This window comes from Harpia harpyja, chromosome 22 (genome assembly GCF_026419915.1).
Source record: "Harpia harpyja isolate bHarHar1 chromosome 22, bHarHar1 primary haplotype, whole genome shotgun sequence".
Lineage (NCBI taxonomy): Eukaryota > Metazoa > Chordata > Aves > Accipitriformes > Accipitridae > Harpia > Harpia harpyja.
In genome coordinates this window covers 8583426-8601586 of record NC_068961.1, presented here as the reverse complement: position 1 = coordinate 8601586, position 18161 = coordinate 8583426, and the positions used below count along the sequence as shown (strand labels likewise).

At 47.7% G+C, this 18161-nt stretch overlaps 1 protein-coding gene and 1 long non-coding RNA gene across 3 annotated transcripts in view; one reads left to right on the top strand and one right to left on the bottom strand.

Annotated features, from left to right (window-relative positions):
• Window positions 1–11438, bottom strand: part of ZBED1 (zinc finger BED-type containing 1) — a 58953-nt gene extending 47515 nt beyond the window's left edge. For both annotated transcript variants that reach the window (XR_008232929.1, XM_052773607.1), the window contains exon 1: window positions 10591–11438. The gene's annotated coding sequence lies outside the window, so the exon portion shown is untranslated. The remainder of the gene's footprint in view (window positions 1–10590) is intronic.
• Window positions 11439–11934: 496 nt separating this feature from the next.
• LOC128135216 (uncharacterized) lies at window positions 11935–18127 on the top strand. The gene is made up of 3 exons (XR_008232996.1): window positions 11935–12604; window positions 16723–16830; window positions 17917–18127. It is a non-coding gene; the product is annotated as an uncharacterized LOC128135216 (long non-coding RNA).
• Window positions 18128–18161: the final 34 nt, after the last annotated feature.

Below are 18161 nucleotides of genomic sequence, written 5' to 3'. Positions count from 1 at the left end.
TAGTCTTGATAACTTAGTCTTGTAATTTTGGAATAAACTTGGGTGTACCCCAAAGTGTCAGAATAAAGCACGTCCACTATCCCTTTGTGAAACCTCCCTGCTCTCACCAGCGCCTGCCCACCATCCAGTCCGGCAGGCAGGTGTCATGGCACAATTCTGAGCACTGAGGAGAAGACTTTTTCTACTTGGGAAAAAAAAGTACAATGGCCTTTTGCATTAAGTGCCTTTTTCTCCAGTTAGCATTCTGTTCTCCACCTAAATATAAACTGTGAGCAGCCTAGGCATGAGATGACAGGTTTGATGCTGAAGCATGCAGTTCCCATGGGATTGTTTTTCTCTTCAAAGCAGTTCAAAATCAAGCCAGGCAGTACCTGAAAAACCTACTGTACCAACTACCTGTATGGACATTATAGTTAACTAACAGGCTTTATACAGCTGAAGACAAACACAAAGTAAGATAAAAATTGGACAAGATTATGGAAAATGTTATACTGCACAAGAGTATGCCCAGCACGATTATATTATAGTCAGAGCATGTAACTGAATTAATTTCCAGTTCCTAGAAATGTGCTGGAGTCCCCACAGAGGTGTAAGAATTAAACAGGCTATAAGTACATTGCGATTTTTGTCTTCAATCTTCAGGCTACTATTACCTGTGATGGCTCTCATTCTCAGAATGAATGTGCACGTATCAGCACAGTGGTCGCTCTGCTCTAGTGATGCACTGCCGTGTCCCACTTCAGCTGCAGACCATGCGAGACCCTGGAGTGTTGTGTAGGAGCTGCAGGTGTAAAATGTAAGGATGGCCAGGGCTACTGAGAACAGCTCCCCACTCGGACCCAGTCCCAGTTCTGCGCCTCCATCTTTTTGGTTTACCTGGCTAGCACACGTCAAGAGTTAAGGGAGAGAGTACATTACAACAAGCAAGCCACTGCTCATTCCAGTAGAAGACTCTCAAGATTACATGGTTCATAGGATCATACAAACCTAGGATAACTGAAGTTGGAAGGGACCTCAGGAGGTCTGTAGTCCACTCTACTGCTCAAAGCAGGGCCAGCTTTGAGGTCAGACCATGTTGCTCAAGGGGTCTTGAAAACATCCAAGGACAGAGACTACACAACTTCTCTGGGAAACCTGCCTGACTGTACTCATAGGGAAAAAGGTTTTCCTTACATCCAGTCCAAACCCTCCTTCCTTCAATTTATGACCATTGTCTCTTATCCTCTCTCAATGCACCACTGTCAAGAGCCCAGCTCCATCTCCTTGGTGACCTCTTCCAGGCACTGCAGGCAGTGGTACTATTAGGTGCCCCCAAAGCCATCCCTTCTCCGGGCTGACCCAGCCCAGCTTCCCCAGCCGCTCCTCACAGGGCAAATGCTCCAGCCCCCGCTGCCCCCTCCTCTGAGCCCCCTCCAGTTTGTCCATGCCTGTCCTGCGCTGGGAAGACCAGAACCGAACATAGTATCTAGATGTGGTCTAACAAGTGCTGTGCAGAGGGGGATAATCCCTTCCCTCAATCTATGGGCTATGTTTCTGCTCATACAGCCCCAGAGGCTGTTGGTCGCCTTTGCCTCCAGGGCACACAGCTGGCTCACATTCAGCTCACATCCCACCACCACCCCAGGGCTTCTTCCACTGAGCCGCTCCCCAGCCCATCCATCCCCAGCTGATGGTGTTGCAGAGGCTCTTCTCGCCACAGTGAAGGACCTGACATTTCACTTTGCTGAGTTTCATTAGGTTCCTGTTGGCCCATTCTTCCAGCCTGCCTAGGTCTCCCTGAATGGCAGCTCTGCCCTTGGGACTATTGCCTGGTGCCTCCAATTTAGCGTCACCTGCAAACATGAGAAGACTACACTCTGTCACCTTCTAGAGGCTGAGAGACAGAGGAAAAGCAAGTGTTGGAGACTATCCTATATGTTGTCACTGAACTGCTACGTGGCTTTAGAAAGTCACTGGATCCCCCCATAGCTTGCTTTCTCCATACGTAAAATGTGGATGGCAGATCTACAATGCTCTGGGCAGTATCCTAAGAGCCTTGGAAGAAAATTTCTATTCAGATCTTGGTATCATTAATTGTTATCATCATTATTGCTACTTGCTTCCTGAGGTCACATATTTGTTCCCTAGCAGGGGTTAACAGGACTTATAGGAATTTACAGGGAGTACTCTGATATGTCCTTGTATGTCCTTGATGTCCTTGGATATTAGGAAAAATTTCTTTACTGAAAGGGTCATCAGGCATTGGAACAGGCTGTCCAGGGAAGTGGTGGTGTCACCATCCCTGGGGGTATTCAAAAAATGCACAGACAAGGCACTTCAGGACATGGTTTAGTGGGCATGGTTGATGGTTGGACTCAATGATCTTAAAGGTCTTTTCCAACCTAATTCAATCAATTCTATGATTCTATGATTCTAAAGATGCATTACAAAGGTTTTACTTAGTCTTACTTCACAGACTGGCAGCGCTCAGGCTCCCGCAAATCCTACACTCTTTTGTGCCAGAATCCTCAAATTGAGGTGAATAGCCAGGCTGCAGTGGCCTGAGAGCAGAAGTTGATAGGTGCAGTAATGTGTCATCTCTCTGCTTCATTGCATCAATGAATAAATGCATATCCCATAGCTCTTAACTCACATCACAGTTCATAGAAGCACAGAATGCTTTGGGTTGGAAGGGACCTTAAAGATAACCTAGTTCCAACCCCCCTGCCATGGGCAGGGACACCTTCCACTAGACCAGGTTGCTCAAAGCCCCATCCAACCTGGCCTTGAACACTGCCAGGGATGGGGCAGCCACAGCCTCTCTGGGCAACCTGTTCCAGTGCCTCATCACCCTCACAGTGAAGAACTTCTTCCTTACACCTAATCTAAATCTACCCTCTTTCAGTTTAAAGCCATTACCCCTTGTCCTATCACTACATGCCCTTGTAAAATTTCCCTCTCCAGATTTCTTATAGGCCCCCTTTAGGTACTGGAAGGCTGCTATAAGTTCTCCCCAGAGCCTTCTCTTCTCCAGCCTGAACAACCTTAACTCTCTCAGCCTGTCCTCATAGGAGATGTGCTCCAGCCCCCTGACCATCTTCATGTCCCTCCTCTGAACTCGCTCAAGCAGGTCCATGTCCTTCTTATGCTGGGGGCCCCAGAGCTGAACACAGTACTGCAGGTGAGGTCTCACGAGAGCGGAGTAGAGGGGGAGAATCCCCTCCCTCGACCTGCTGGCCACACTGCTTTTGATGCAGCCCAGGATACGGTTGGCTTTCTGGGCTGCAAGCGCACATTGCTGGGTCTTGTTGAGCTTTCTCATCAACCAACTCCATCAAGTCCTCCTCAGGGCTGCTCTCAATCCATTCTCTGCCCAGCCTGTATTTGTGCTTGGAATTGCCCCGACCCAGGTGCAGGACCTGGCACTTGGCCTTGTTGAACTTCATGAGGTTCACACAGGCCCACCTCTCAAGCCTGTCAAGGTCCCTCTGGATGGCATCCCTTCCCTCCAGTGCGTCAACCGCATCACACAGTTTGGTGTCATCGGCAAACTTGCTGAGGGTGCCCTCGATCCCCACCAATCACCTCCTTATTTTCCATGTGCCTTAGCATAGCTTCCAGAAGGACCTGCTCCATGATCCTGCTGGGCACAGAGGTGAGACTAGCTGGCCTGTAGTTCCCCGGGTCTTCCTTTTTTCTCTTTTTAAAAATGGGGGTTATGTTTCCTCTTTTCCAGTTAGTGGGAACTTCCCTGACTGCCATGACTTCTCAAATATGATCGACAGTGGCTTAGCCACTTCATCCGCCAGTTCCCTCAGGACCTGCGGATGCATCTCGTTAAGTCCCATAGACCTGTACACCTTCAGGTTTCTTAGGTGGTCTCGAACCTGATCTTCTACAGCGGGCGATTATTCATTCTCCCAGTCCCTGCCTTTGCCTTCTGTGACTTGGGCGGTGTGGCTGGAGCACTTGCCAGTGAAAGACTGAGGCAAAAAAGTCATTAAGTACCTCGGCCTTCTCCACGTCCTGGGTAACCAGGTCTCACGCTTCCTTCTGGAAAGGGCCCACACTTTCCCTAGTCTTCCTTTTATCACCAACGTACCTATAGAAGCTTTTCTTGTTGCCCTTGACATCCTGGCCAGATTTAATTCTATCAGGGCTTTAGCTTTCCTACCCTGATCCCTGGCTGCTCGGACAATTTCTCTGCATTCCTCCCAGGCTACCTGTTCTTGCTTCCACCCTCTGCAGGCTTCCTTTTTGTCTGTGAGTTTGGCCAGGAGCTCCTTGTTCATCCATGCCGGCCTCCTGGCACTTCTGCCTGACTTCCTCTTTGTCGGGATGCGTCGATCCTGAGCTTGGAAGAGGTGATCCTTGAATATTAACCAGCTTTCTTGGGCCCCTCTTCCCACCTGGGCTGTATCCCATGGCACTCTCCCAAGCAGATCCCTGAAGAGGCCAAAGTCTGCTCTCTGAAGTCCAGGGCAGTGAGCTTGCTGTGCGCCCTCCTCGCCGCCCTCAGGATCTTGAACTCCATTTCATGGTCACCGCAGCCAAGTTCAATTATGCCACGTCAGCCACTAGAAATGTGTACTGATGAGTGTCTTTCTGTGTGCTCACAGCGTCTTCCTTTTACCTTCACCGATACCAAGACTTCATTAAACTCACACTTAGTTATAGTCCCTATTAAGCATGTCAGAATGGTATTACAGTAGAAAATAAAAACAAGTCATTAGAATGGAGATTGATTGTAAACTTAGTTTTAAGCTCATTCATATATACATGTCTCACAAGGGTGGTGATGATAGTATATTCAGAAGTACATTAATTGAAAGAGCTATATAAGAAACATGTCCTGCAAGTTAGCTAACTATGTCATTTGTATTTTGCATTAAGACCACAACTTAATGAAGACCTTGTTTAATTTTTGCTGTAGGTATCATGATCAGTTTGTTGAGTACTTATTTAATAGCACATGCGACTCACCACTGAAATGGATACTGAATAGCAAATAAAATCTTCTTCATGTGTCCAGGTTTACACCAATATGCAATAAATATGGAAGAGGCTATTCATACAGAAGGCGCTTTTTTTTTCCCAGCCCTTGGAACATACATTATCCTGTTCCACACAAACCCAAACATTCTCTCAGGCAGGCTTTACATAAAACACCAGAATAACTCAAAAGCATCATAATCATGTAGCAGGTTTCACTGTGCATAAGTTTTAGCACTCATAACTTCAGGGGGTTTCTTTCCTCCTTTGCACTTAAAGACATAAGTATAAAAGATGTATTACATGAAAGATTTGTACTTTTGTAAGAAGGTGTTTGCTATTACTGGTTTTAGCCAAAATACTACGATTCTTCTATCTTCAATCTGAGATGTTCTTTTCTCACATATATTTCTTGGTCATAATAAGTTAATTACCTAATAGGCTTTTTACCTAGTACATGAGGGCTTTTTCTCTTTGAGGTCAGTGGAAAAAACAAGACATAAAATCTATTTGTTATTAATGTATTTCTTCTAGTCCATGAAACCTGAACTCATTTTTTTTCCAAAGTGAATAGTGTGTTAGCATTTTCTTTATAACAATGATTCATTTATATATATGTATATACACATTCTGTAAAGGAAAGTGACAATTTTTGTCCTGTGAGCTTAGCATGGGACTTCACATTAGCGGCACTTTTTCAAATTTGAATACTCTGGAGTCGCATTTCTTCCATCTTGATGTAGCATTCCTCCTTCTTTCTTTTCCCATTCCTTCCTCTTTCTTAATTAGTCACAATCATTTTTTTTCCACATCTTTTTCTCAACCATAATCCACATTCATAATATGTTCCACAAAGAAACTCTGAATGTCACCTTACTGGTATCCTTTACATATGATTTAATTTAACGGCGATTCACAAAAACACCAGTAAGAATCTTTAGCATTCCAAAGTAGTACATCAAAACATTCAAAATAAAGATGTACTGCTCAACAGCAGCCAGTGTTATGAGCCCCTCCAAGCTGAAGCTCGGATTTTCTCATTTGGGCAGAATTTTGAAAGCTATCATCGGAGCGCCTCTAACAAGAGCAGATGCTGCTGTGCAACTATTTGAACCCTATTAGCTATGCATATTAAAAACAGCACGCTAAAATAAAAAAAGTCTATTTTAAAGGATATTTACTTGAAAAACCTAGCTTAATGTAGAACAACAAATAAGCAAGTGTGTGCTGTTTTCCAATACACTCATCATTTTGTCAGCCCACTTCAGGAAAATCAATTTGTGCAGTTTGTCTACAAACCGCTTTATGCACTGAATAGTCACAGTTCAGAGGACTACCGCTTAGGAGGAAAAAGAGAAAACACTCATGCATCGAACTAAAACTGGGGAAAACGTCATCTGTTGAGAAACAGCAGTGGAACTTTTCCATACGTTTTAATGTCCAGTTCCAGCCCCGAAGCGGTGCCGTGCCGGAGGGAGGGAGCGCGCCAGGCGAGTGTCTCCCGGTAGGTACACACACGATGTGTGCGCAGAGCCTGCTCTTCAGGTGAAGGGCAAACACTCCTCTTCTTTGTAACTCCATTACACCACCACCAGAGCTTGTATTAACATTACCAATGCAAGATCGTTATTCTAGCAAAGAAAGAAGAAAAGATATGGCCTGCTCACGCCGCAGGTTTAATACACTTGTTACAGCGACACTGTATTCCCTAACGCTGCCCCGAAATTTGTCATTTAAAGGGCCCTGCCAGTTTCAAGTGTTATAATCACGGCATAAATCATACAATTAATCCCCACAATCCCACCCCCAAGCTGTTTATAAACAGACAAATCATACCGAGTGCTTGTCACATTACCAGTAATCTAAGGGTCACAGATTTTAAGGCCACAAGGAACAACTACGAAATCACCACGTCTGACCTCTTGCGTAAAACAGACAGTAGAAAATCGCTCCTACGTCGAGCCTTCCACTAAATGGGGCTGGAGCTGTGTAGGGCAGCTCTACGTGTCCTGCCTGACAGCAGCCTGAAGGTTACTCTACACTCACCTGGAGAGGAAAAAGTACAGCTGAGCACTCGTATGACACAAGGACATCTCAAGGACGCAGCACTGGCCATCCTTGGACCTTGGCTAACCTTTCGTCTCTGCAGAGACCCTCCTATGCTGGAATGATCTTCAATGCGCTTATTAAGCCTGTTTTAGGGAAATGGTGCAAGATGCACAGAGGGCATACCACGAAGGCACTGGCTCTTATTAATCCATTTTACGAGGAAGGAACTAGAAAATAAGCAAACCTGAGATGTTCATTGTCCAGTTACGCTTACGTGCCACTTCCAGAAAATATTTAATGAACCTTCAGGGCATTTGCCTGAATAGGGATTGAGTAAAGAATGACTTATCCGGAAACATACCGCATGTTTAAGTCAGACGTGACAGGGTTCCTGGGACCATCCTATAGCATGCTGCCTTGCAGTAGGAATTAATCCATAAAATTCATTACACTTCTGCTGATGAAGCAGTGGTAACTTCTTCACAGTCTTTTTCACACAAAAAGGCAAAGCTTTGAAATATCCTTTTACACGATGCTTGAACAGCCAGCCTACTAAATTGCTTTTGGACTAATAACACACTTTCAGCCTATAACATTACCAATTTTTGCAATATGGTAAAGATTTCTCTTGGCTCAAGTAGGAACATGATAACAAGTTGTCTTAGCCTTGAACAAAGGTACTACTCATGACGTTACAACCCATCTTATGGCAAAAAATACTTACAGCTGATCTCTATCTACCTGATGCCATTGTACTCTGTATCTCAGTCGCAGATGATATTTCAGATATCACCTTTGAAACACTACTATACATTAAGAAAGAGCAAGCTGGTGAAAATTGTTGAGTCGGGGCAGGAGCACCTAGTAACACTAAATAGAAATAAAATCGTCACCAAACTTCCGAGCAAGCAAGTAAATAAATATAAAAATAAGGTTTGCAGGCACTCCACTGTAACCAATTTGCCCTTGTTTACTGTTTTAATAGTTCTCTCAACTTCAGTAACATCCTGCTGTTGTTTCAAATTCACATGCAAATCTGTCAATATTTTTCTGACTCCATCGAAAACAGCTGCAAAATTCCACACTGACCTCAGCAAGGCCAGGATTTCATCCTCTTAGATCAGGCATTGCAGCAATAGGAAAGGTGGGTTTCATATCTTTAGGGTTTTGCATTTGTTAATACACAATAATAAAACACACATAGTACCGATCCAAAGCCAACGAATCTGTGACTTCAACTATAAATCAAATATGATATTGCTAATCATTGCTCCGATTATTTTTCAGTTGTGCTAGACTGGAAAATACCCATTAGTGTTTGTACAAATGCATATATACATATTCATATATAAGCATCTATATATGTACCTTATTTAGAATAAAAGCTGCTAGAAAAAAAAAATATTTTCTATATCTGGTCTCCTAGAAACTATATGCTTAAACTAATCATGAGCCAGCTGGAAAAACTAACAGTCAAACAATAACTGAATGGACTAGTTCACAGTTTCTGCAAACAGTAAGCTGATTGACGTTAGTTATGATGGGTACTATAAAATACGTTTGGTCATATCAACACCTCAGGCATTTAGTCACACACGCACATCTGTCAATATTCAAAGTTTTGTGAAAACCATTTTAATTTGCCACATTCCGTCCAGTTCTGTAACTAACAGTTTGAAATACTGGTTTACTATGAAATACTTGACACTAAATGGCAAAGCCTCTAAAACCGTACCGCCGGCTAGCTCCTGCCAGCTGGGAGAGGGGCAGAAGGTGCGCACTGCTGTTAATTCGGAAGGGAACATGTGACACAACCTGACGTGTCAAAGTGTGAAGAGGTTTTTGCCACTTAGGTAAAAACAAGTGTACTGACTGGTGAAACTGCAAAAACATTTAAGGAAGAGGACTTGGAGGTTATTTTATTTCTACATAATTAAACGCATAAGGAAAGCAGAGCTGTGGCCATTTTTAAATGCCTCTAAGAGCTTCGCCCTCCTTCTCCCTTCTTCCCTAGCTCTTCAGAGCTGTTGAGTAACAGACATTTCAGTGTGCATGTGGTAAACAAATGCATTGCTACTGTCGTTGCAGGGCAAGGAAACATTGATGTCACTGCTGCTATAATCACATTAGTAGGATGTGTTAACGGTAATGTCATGTTTGATCAACTAGCCAGGTCAAAAGCCCTTCGAAATACAATCTGAACAGAAGCACAAACCAAAACGGCAAGAGAACCGACTTCCGAACAGTTTCCTCCCAAATACAGAGCCCTGTTGCAAAGGTGAGCTTTCGCTCACTAACACTCAATGTCAAATCATCCTGAATCCCACGATTACACTTTACACTTGGCTAGGTCCCCATTCCCCCCCCTTTAAACCCGAATTTGATTTGTCTCTTATTCCACATCGAGTACACGCACCCGCACCCTGCGGCATCCGAATACATCCCCGCCAGGGATAACGCACACAGCTAGAGTTTGCTCCGATCCCTGGCAGCTTGTCTGTCAAGGACAGAAACATTTACAGCCCGAGTGTTCAGGACCCCTTCTCTTTCAGTAGGTCTTTTTGACTCTAAACACAAAGTGTTGCCGCCTCTCCGCTTTAGCGCACGGTAATCAATACAACCAAACGGTAAGAGCAGAAATAGCCAACGACAAATTCTTTCAGGTGGGAAAACAGCCGGGCAGGATACATCCCCTGTAGTGTCCCAGTGCGCTCGGCACACAGATGTCCGTCAGTTGTGTACTTTTTTATCAACGTTTTCTGACACCGCCGAGCTTGGGCACGCGTTTAACCCTTCAGCATTAACCCTTTTGCGGAGAGCAGCACGGAGCCAACGCAGCGTCGGCGAGACCAGACAAGGACCGCTGCCATCCAGAACTCCCCCTTGCACATTTTTCCATCATCTCCCCAATTCCTTCCACCAACCCGCCCCCGGGAAGGAGAAACTCATCCTGCCTCGCATCCCCTCCCCGAAGTCCGCCCGCCGCCGGACACCCGACATCTTCATTCATTCTCCGTTACTTCCCCCATTTGCCCCCGCGGACTGACGAAGCGTTGGCTTTCCCCCCATCCCCCGGGCTCACCTTTTCGGTCTGCCTGCCGGCGCAGCCACCGCCTGCATACCAATGTGGGGCCGCAAAGGCAGCGCGGCGGCCGCCCGCCGCCCCTCCCGCACCCGCACCCGCACCCGCTCCCGCACCCGCACCCGGACCCGCACCGGGGGCTCCCGCGGGCGCGCTGCCTTTCGCGCGTTGTCCCCTCGGTAAATTTAAAGCGGGGGGGACGCGGGGACGGGGGACAGGCACCATTGATGTCCCCGGCTTCTCCCCCGGGGACACGCGTGCAAGGCGGGCAGCAGGCGCTCGGGCACGCACAGCCACCGGGGTGGGGGGTGTGGGGGGGGCCGGTGCCACATCCGTGTGCGAGTGAGTGTGTGTGAGTGTGTGTGTGTGTGTGTGCGTGCGCGGGGAGCGGAGCGGGGAGCGGAGCGGGGCGGGAGGGAGGGCGGGCGGGAAGGAGGCAGCCCCGCCGCACCCGCGCATCCCCCGCGCCGCCGAGAGCGGAGACTCACCGGGTCACCCTGGTCTCTGAAGGTCAAGCTCAGGTTGGTTTCTTGATTGCAGTTGTCCTCCGGGCTCTTTCGGCTCGGCTCTTCTCTCTCTCTTTTTTTTTTTTTTTTTCTTCTTTTTTTTCCTTCCCCTTCCCCTGCTCCGGCCGCGGTGGCGGCGGCTGCCGCCCGGCGGGGCTCCCGCTGCCGCTGCCGGCCCCGCGGGGTGAATCCCGGCTCCTAAGCCCTGGCCCCGCGGCGCCGCTCAGATCCCATGGTCGCAATCCACATCGCGGCAGATGTACCACAGAATCACGTAGAGGATCAGCAGGATGGCGAAGATGAACAAAGCCACCAGGATAGCCTTGGTCACCGGAGAGATGAGGGACTGCATGTCACCCGCGGGCCGCCGCCGAGGACACACGACTCGGGAACTACACGGGGGCAGCGAGCGCGGACGGATCCCGCGGCCCCGCCGCCGCCCCCGCCGCCGCCGCCGCCGCCGCCAGCGACCCGGCGGGCAACGGCGGCTGGCGCCGAGCCGGTGGCGGTGTGCCGGGGGCTGCCTCCCTCAGCGCCCCCGCTGCGGCGCTCCGGCGGGCGCGGCGGCTCCCCGGCGGGCGGGACGGGGCGGCGCGCACGGACACCTCGGCGCGGCGGGGCGGCCGGCCATGGGGCACCGCGGCCCCCGCCGCGGCTTCAAGCCCGCCCTGCGGCGGCGGCGGCGGAGGGGAGCCGGCCGCCGGCAAACTTAGGCGCGGGGGCGGCCCATGGGGGACAGGTGTCGAGCGCCCGGCTGCCCTGCAGGTCTCCGACGAAAGCCATCCACGGCGGAGGGAAAGTTGCGGGTGGGACGCGGCGGCCGCCGCCGCCCGCGGGGGGGGTGGGGGAGCGTGAGGGGGCAGGGGGAAGCCGCCGGCAGCGCGGGCAGCCCGGCCGCGCCTGACTGACTGGGACCGCGCCGGCCGGCGCCTGCCGCCCAGCCGAGGTTTTCCCTCCCTTCGCCGCTCGCCCCCTCCTCCCCCCTCCGCCTCCTCCTCCTCCTCTTCCTCCGCCGCCGCCTCCTGCGCTGCCGCCCGCCCCTCGCCGCCGCCGCGGGGGAGCCCCGCCGCCCGGGTGCGTGCTGCGGTTGTAACGGGCGGAGGAGCGGGGGTTCCTCTCCCCGCCCGCTTTCTCCCGCCGCGCGCGGCGTCTCCGCCCTCCTCACTGCCCGCTGGAGACCGGCCGGGCGCTGGGGAGGGTGGCCGAGGCTTGTCCCTGGTTCTTAAGCGGAAAGGTCACCCCCTCCCCGCCCCCCGTACAATTAAAATACTTCTTTTATTCTGGCAGGTCGGCACGGGTCACGACCTGCCAGCAACCCCGCCGCGGCTCTGCGGCCTTTGGTGTATGCGCCCAAGGCGCCATAGGCCAGGTGGCGCAGAAACGGGGCAGGAAGATGGAAATGGGATGAAGGAGCGTCGCCGGCATGCTCGGCCCCGAGCAGCATCGCCGGTGCAGCTTTCCACTCGCGACGGGGCTCTGTAGCGCCAGAGGTGCCCGTACAGCGTCACGTCACGCGCGCGCCGGCCTCGGCACTCTCCACCTGAAGTGCGTCCGGACACCCGCCTGCCGGCCCGGCGCAGCGGGCCAGGACCAGGCTCCCCGGCAAGGAAGGAGGTGCCCCAAGACCAGAGACGCGGACACCCTTGCCTCGGGTCACCCGTGCGGGTGGCTGGCGGGACATAGGCTGCTCGTACGGCGTAAGCTGCTTCTGGTGCGATGCAAGGAGTTGTCACCTTGGATCTCTCGTGGGGACAGAGACCGGTGCGTCTTCACAGAAGGTGCTCGCTGGATTCCGCTTCTGGGTGCAACCATATCAAAAGTAGAGAAACACTGAAGAAAGTCGAGGAACCATGTACGATGGGGCTGAAAGAAACCTTGAGACATCATCCCCCCGAGAAGGAGAAGAGCAACTTTATCAAGAGGGAGAAGGAAAGATTAAAACTTCAATACATAGAAACTGGATAAACGAAGGATAATCAAGTTTGAGAGGAAGAAGGTAAGGTGATGCTATATAGGTATTCCAGGCATAAACACCCTAGAGGAAAATTTCTTATTGATGCTGAGCATGGGGATTTAAGAAAGGGCAATGGAAAGAAAATATGAGAGAGAAATGCTAGGCTCTTAAATAAGGAGATTTCTGACACAGGGAAATGTCTAAAGGGTATGAGATAATATCCCAAGTGAATGTGTTACAGGGCGCATTATGCGACTTTTTGAAAAAGCTCAGCTTTTTTGTGCAGGAGGAATGGTCAGCTCTTCAGGGATACCCGCCATGCTGCCTTTGTCTCTAGTGTTTTAGTTCCTCATCTCCAATACGCAGATGGCCATGTTTCCTTTCTTTTCCTTTTGGTGTGACCGCCTCACACTGCGAGATTTCCGCTGAACGTTTTTTGTCTTTTGAAGTAATTACGTCTTCGCTGGAGCTGTGATGCTACCGGGGTACAAGTACCAAGTTCATAAAATGCAGCTTGGACTCCAAACAGCAACTTTGCTCAGTAGTTTATCCTCCCCATTTCAAAGGAGGGCTAGATTCTGGAGGCAGGCGGTTAGGTGCTTATGTCAGCACGTCTTTGAGACGTCAAAAGCATCATGTTCTTTCTAATCTTCTTGTTGGACATTAGTATTTCCTTTGTAGGAAGGTGTAATTCCACGTAGACTAGTTGTTGAGCTGATTCTCACACTCGAGCATTCGTGCGTTGCCATCCGCCTTCCTTGGCTTGTCAGCTCTCGAGAAAGTGGTACCAAACCTAGCAGTGTCAGACACAGCAGTAGCAATGGCATGACGCTGTACCGAGTGATGGCTGATACCTCCGTACTTGTCAGCATGAGAAGCAAAATAGTGCACCATCATTTCTGAGCCCAAAATGTGAACGATTGTGTAACATGTGCAATCTGTTCTGAACAGGTTTTGAATTCTGCATATTTAATTTGCATGTACTTATGCACAAGGGCATCCCTGAGTAATTAAAAATATATAGCCTCTCCGTGTTTGATGTTCTGTCACTGGTGGAGTCTGAGCCAACACAGAAATCACAAGTTAAAAAGCAAATATATTGCCAAAGCTGTCCTTAGTTGAGAAAGCTGATTTAAACAAGGAAGTAAACATAAAAACCATCTTAGTTTTCAGATGTCTTATTAGTAAGCAGTGGGGAAGAAGGAAATCGATCTTTGCCAAGTGAAGAGAGATAACAGTGACAGAAAAATCATTTTAATTTCCACCTTGTAAGCTGATATTAAATTAAACAGGAATACTAATACATGTAGCTTTTAGTTTTCTCTTTCTCTATTCCCTTTGAAAATGTGCTGCAGTAAATACACATTTCCAAGGAAAAACACACACAAAAGATGGGTGAAAAGACCCACCGTGATGAGCTAATGCAGGCAGCTTTACATGCCCAAATTAAATCCCATGCTAACGTACCACATGCTTATGCAACATAGGTGACACAAGGAGACCGAGCTGTTTCTTTTTAAGTTTGCAGGCAGCCTTAGCCAATATGAAGTTATCACCGCTGCCCGTCGGCTCTCCAGTCCTCCTGCCAGGGTGTTTATTCAGACCAGCTAGAACCTATTGGAAGGGCAGGGTTGGTTTTATATTCCCAGGCTTGGCCAGTTTCTGCCACCACAGATTCCACTAATGGGGACAAATCCTGCCAACTCACAGCACATCCCTGGTCTGGGAGGGGATCCGAAGCCATTGAATCCCTGGGAGTGGGCTGCGGTGTTTGAGAAGGGACCAGCCAGTGGTCTGTGGTGGTGGATAATGCTTGTGCCAACAGAGTTGGCTGCTTGGAGAAGTCATAACTATTAATCCTCTCTCGCCGTAAACCTGAGACCGGCAGCAATGCAAACCCAACGTATTTCCTTCTTGCACTGAAGACAGGAGCAGATCGGGCAGAACACTGATGTGTTCAGGTTGAAATAAATAACATTTTTTAATTCCTTTACCAATGAAAACATAAAGGCTTGTGATTTACCCTGGTGTTAGCTGGAGGCGATTCCGGTCCAGAGAGTCACACACTGATCATTTCTAAATACGATCTTTCATCGAATGTCCAGTTTTCAATGGTTTCACAGGAATTTTAGATGTAAAAAAATGTAAGGAGATATATTCTGGTTTACTAGAACGATTTTGAGACTCACAGAACAATTCCTTGGAGACTGAGTGTCAGAACCATGTCTAAGATGCCCAGTGAATGTACATGGCCAACTGTTCCTGGAATGTGTCTGCACTAAAGCAGGCCACAGGTTAGAAATACTAAAGGCAATTTTCAACAGCCGAGGTTGAATATGGCAATTTGTCTGGCATTGCTGCATGGTGCTCAATGCCTATTAATTTAGCCCAACTATCAGTCTATTGTCTTAAAAATAGATATATTCAGTATTTTTTGCTGTAGCATTTTTATCACCGACTTAAACAAAACCAGAATTTTACCTCATTACAAGAAAGTACAATGAAATTAGTGAAAATTGGAGTCTAATCTAATAAAAGAGTACTTGACTATGAACAGAGCCATAGGAAAATATGTTGTTTAAGGGACTGATGATGTGTTTCAGAGCCTTCCACCTCTATAGCATCTTTCAAATCATTTCCAAGCGAGAAGTGACCACGAGTTGATGGAACGACTGCCTGGCCGCTGACACTGTAGCTTTAGTGATTTTTTGAGTAGATGTATGTCTATATCATAAAAACACTGATGCAAGTGGCACTAATTAGATTGGACAAATCCATAGATTGCATGTCAGGCCTCAAATACTGCTTTTTAGGCCAAAATGTGCTGCTGCCGAGACAGTATCTGTTCTGTGAATTAGAAGAGAGTTATCAGTCACCTCATGTTTCACGATGATGGGCACAGCGTAAAAGCCTGGGCAGACATGAGCATGTGGCATGAAGAGCAATCAAACAAACAAAACAGATCTCCCTCTCAAAAGAGGGAGCCGGAAAACGAGCTCTGAGTTATCAGTGATCAGAGTTAATTAATGGACCTCCCTCTCATCAGCTATTTGGATGATCCAAAGTCATGAGAAAACTCAAAATATGAGAGTTCATAATCCATCTGCGTTACTCAGAAGATGCAGCTTAATGTAAGGGGGTGCAAAACTTTACAGTTTGGAAAGATTCACAGCAAGTAGAGGTGTCGAGGAATGGTCATTTATGGGGAGAAAAAAAAAGCTTATTGGCCACAATAAAGAACAGATTAAGTGAGTCCTTGGCACAACACAGCTTTGAAAAAAAGATGTTCTTTATAGAATACTCGAGAGTAGAAATGCAGGAAGGAGACAGGAGTTACATATTGTCATGCTGCATCACGTCAGTAATGCCCTCCTGGGGTTCTGGAGTTCCACTTACCAGGTTAGAGTGTTTGGGAAAAGAAAGGCAAGAAAAAGCAACTAAAATGACTCAAGGCTGTAAGAATGGATCTTTATCAAATCAAAGCCTGAAATTGGGACACAAAATCAGGTAGCTCTACTTTCCCAGACTCTCGTGAAGCTGCAGACACAAGCCCTCCTGCCTTTCCATGGGAGATGACAAAAGAGGATGGCCAATTCTGTTTGCCTTTGGGCTGACTCAGAGGCCCCCCAGGCGTCTTGCAGGGCATCTGGCTTATGGCACAGGCAATTACATTTGGGGCAGCGCTTGTGCTGTTCCCTCACACACTTACTGCCAGGGCTGCCCTTGTGCTGCTCCTGATCCACACCCGACACCCCATCCCCGAAAAAGAGGCAAGATGGTTCATGTGGTGGTGCAGGAACTAGCGTGGCGTGGCGAGAGGGACTGTGTTCGCTCTTTTCCCCAGGCTGAATTTCATCCTGGACCTAGCTAAGGCTGTGGTTGATGCCAGCAGGTTTTATTCTTGATGACATTGTCAGCCAGGGCGGCTCGTGGCATTACCAACAGACCACGAAAGCAAGTTATATGGCCCTGTGGTTACGCAGTGGGGTTGAGAGTTGGGAAAGTTCAGTCCCACTCCTACCTGTAGCACTGATGTGCTATCCAAGTTTGGGTGATTTATTTAATTCTACCGTGCAGGAGGAGTAGAAAGTGGGTACAATTGTATTGCTGTAGAGTTGTGAATGTAACTTTGCTAAATACTGCATGTTCTTGAATATCAGCCCTTTTCAGATATCGGCCACCTGTTACTGGAGCTGAGAGAGGAGGAACATGTGGTTTGACAGATATGCTTCCCTGACGAGAAAAGGCAAGCTGTTTAGTGAATGAAGGTACTCCTCAAATTGCCACTTGCGCAAACCCCAGCTGCACTTTTGTTCTTCAATTTTATCCAGAGCAATTTGAAAACATGGAATAAACTCAGCAAGCAAGTTAAGGAAAAGGAGGGGCAAAGGAGGTATCTCTGACCTAATTGTCCGACAGCGCTTTTGTTACTTGTCTTTTGGATCAGAGGACAGAGAAGAGCTTATGTTAGACACATGTCCATCCAAAGAGGTAGCTAATATGGCTCAGCTATGTTTCCATCAGATTTCAAAAGAGAATTATTTTCATGTCTTCTCCTTCCTACCTGGTACAATGGTGGAGAAGTCTATAAATAAAGATTTCTCTGTTTGACTCTTTTCAGATATGCTAACCATTCGTCCTTTAGTGCAGGAAGAGAGAACTAAGTCAATAAATTAGACCTCACACTTCCCTTCCCTTCCCTTCCCAACTCATCCTGCACGGGCATTCTACCAATACTTGGGTTATGGTTTTTTATTTGCACTGAAGTATAAACTGTCCCTTTATACCACACATTTGGAATGAAAAATCTCTACTGCGAACCAAAAGCAGAGGTGAGCTATTAGCAAAACATGCAGGAATTGCCCAACATCACACTGAGGAGTTCAGTGGAAGAGCTAGGAGGAAGCTTTCTGTTCTTGCGTGCACCTTTAGAGAGCCACTTCTGAGGTAAAGATTTGGATATTGGACATCAAAACAGAATCCATTCAACTTAAAATCATTTTCTCTAGCCAGTGGCCACACAACAGGACTTCAGGACTAATAGCTGCACTTGCCTGTACCACTAGATAAACAGTTTTGCTGTGATGGAGATTGGCTCCAACAATCAAGCTGTCATCTAAAGAGCAGAAAGATGTCCTGAAAAAAAAATGGTAGCTCATGTGCAATGTGAAAAAGATCGATATGACCAACAGAAGGCTCTATTGAGGGTCTATTTAAAAGATGAAGAGATGTTTTCTGCAGGGGGTGAACTAGTTTTGTCTTCCATCTATCTCTTGCTAATAGTAAAGAGAGGTTAGACATGGTCACTGTTAAACGCTGTTAGCCTTTAATTGCATTCGTATTTTCTTCTATAGATTTCTTCATTTTGCAAGAGTCGCATGTTTATGTTTGACTTGCTCCTCTGTTTCTGTGCAAGAAAAAGTCAAACTGGCCAGCTAGGAGAAATGAATCCCAAGCTCACTCAAGGAGCAGATAAGTACCTCTGGTTTTGCTGGGTGCTGGCGATACAGCATACTTTCTGCTCTGTGTAGCAGAGTGGTGTTGGTGTTCCCTCATCAAGGCCCCCGTTGTTTTGAGCATTTTGCTAACAGATAGCTGT